Source organism: Rhinopithecus bieti, unplaced genomic scaffold (assembly GCF_001698545.2).
Source record: "Rhinopithecus bieti isolate Rb0 unplaced genomic scaffold, ASM169854v2 scaffold_10589, whole genome shotgun sequence".
NCBI classification, from domain to species: domain Eukaryota; kingdom Metazoa; phylum Chordata; class Mammalia; order Primates; family Cercopithecidae; genus Rhinopithecus; species Rhinopithecus bieti.
This window is the reverse complement of record NW_016807065.1, coordinates 3,479,621-3,481,601: the sequence shown is the minus strand read 5'-3', so window position 1 is coordinate 3,481,601 and position 1,981 is coordinate 3,479,621. Positions and strand designations below refer to the sequence as shown.

At 56.3% G+C, this 1,981-nt stretch overlaps 1 protein-coding gene across 1 annotated transcript in view; it reads left to right on the top strand.

Moving 5' to 3' along the window:
- Window positions 1–565: 565 nt before the first annotated feature.
- TRIP10 (thyroid hormone receptor interactor 10) overlaps window positions 566–1,981 on the top strand; it is a 14,709-nt gene continuing 13,293 nt past the window's right edge. Inside the window, exon 1 of the mRNA XM_017880018.1 lies at window positions 566–635. The gene's annotated coding sequence lies outside the window, so the exon portion shown is untranslated. The remainder of the gene's footprint in view (window positions 636–1,981) is intronic.

Sequence of the window (1,981 nt, the reverse complement as noted above, 5' to 3'; positions counted from 1 at the left end):
CCACCGATGAGCCAATGGCCGCACGGCGCTTCGGAATTTCCAGTCCGCCAACCAATCAGCAATTGCCTCTCCGCAAGCCCGCCTACTTACGACACCCGATGGACAGCACCGGTTCCGAATGGGAGTGCCGACAACCCTTAACCCCGCTCACTCTCACCAATCGCTATAAAGATTGTCCAGGATGTGATTTAATGAGCAGTTTATCTAACCAATTGTCATGGATCTGATATCCGGCCCTTGAAGCGGAATTTCTCCACCCAGTCTTAAAGGTCCCGGACTACATTACCCAGAATGCAGCGGGAGCAGACAAGTGCAACAAGGCATTAAATAAACTACATTTCCCAGTATCGCCAAGGACGGACTTCCTCTTCTTGCCCCAGGGATATGGCTCCCAGCCAGAGCTCAGGCTTTTGGTAAACACACGCATCTGTTCAGGCCTGACCTGTTTTCCTAATCTTCCTGGCCACAGAGAGGCCTAAAGCTGGCCTCTGGTTAAAGTTTGACCCTAGGATGACCTATGACCTCAGGCTGAGACCCCAGCCTTAGGTTAAGCCTTTTATTCCAGAGTGAGGCAATTGGAGCTCCACCCCCAGATTACAGGCTAGACCGGACTCCGGGCTGAACTCTGACCCCAGGTGAACTCCCCCTGCAAGTTGAGTCCCAACTTCAGCCTGAAATTCTGACATCCCCTCGTCCCCCACACCACACACTGAGGCTTAATCTCTGGTTTAGGCCACCGATCTGGACTAGCCCTGACTCCAGATTGGACCTGACCCCTTACTGGGTTTCTAATCCTTCTGGTTAAGCCTCTGGCCTCAGTTTGAGACCCTATCCCCACCGTGGTGCTGACCTGGGTTGAACCCCAATTCCAATTTGTGTCTCTGAGCAGAGGTGAACTGAAAACTTTGCTAGGCTGAGCCCCCATTTCAGACGAGCCACTAAACTCACTGGGTTCAGTTGCCCAACTGCAATTAGACATTTTCTAGCTCAGAAGCCACCAGCAGGTGGGGCCAGGTCCCAGCAGAGACATCAGTCCCAGTGTGGGCTCTCAAAGCTCTCCTGGGCTCACCTGTATCTCTCTGTCCTGGGAGCCTGGGTGCTCTGTGTAAGGGGAACGTATCCCCAAGGGCCCCCCTGCAAGATGCCCCGTCTTCTCTGTAGCTACAGAGAAAGCGCCAAAGGCCGGAGAGAATGGGGGTGGGAATCCCCGGTGCCTCCTCTTCTCTTTCATCCCAGCACCTCAAAGGGATTTACAAGGTGTGAACAGACTTTTATGGGAGAGGTGACAGACTTCCCTTCTCCAGGGCCCAGATGTCCCAGATGTCTGGGGGAGGGGCGGAGTCGGAATCTCAGGGGCGGTACTGAGAATTAAACCAGATTACACTTTCATGGATGGGACTGGAAAATGGGCAGATGCAGGAGCTAACTGGAAGGCAGCTGGGGAAGGGCCTGGGCCTGGCGCCCCAAGGACAGCCCGTCCTCAGTTTCCCAGCGGAGACTGGGGGAGGGAAGGCAGGATGCGGTGCGGGAGCTAATGGACCCGGCCTTGGCGGAGGCGCGTCCTGGGTTGGATCGAAGCCCTCTCATCCGCCCTGTGGCCGGAGGGACCAGACCATTAGTGGGACGAACCTAGACGCCTGGAGCCGGGCCGGCTCGCAAGAACGGGGTGACCTCAGGTTGCCCCTGCAACGGGGTTGAGGAAGGACTTCTTGAGTTTGGGGTTTTAGTATCTTGGCCCTTTAAGGAATAATTGCGGGGAAAGGGGAAAAGGAGATAGAACCGTTTGGAGTGGGGAAGGAAGATGAGAGGACGAGAGGGACCCCGGGGATTTGGAAAAATGGGTGGGGGTTCTTTAAGGGGTACAGCGGCGTCGAGTGGCAACGTTTCTTTAAAAGGGGCGGAGCGTCCGTTGGGCCCCGCCCCGAAGCGCAGGACTAGGGCTCCGCGCGGGTGGGGCGTGGCATAGCGTGCGGGGGGCGTG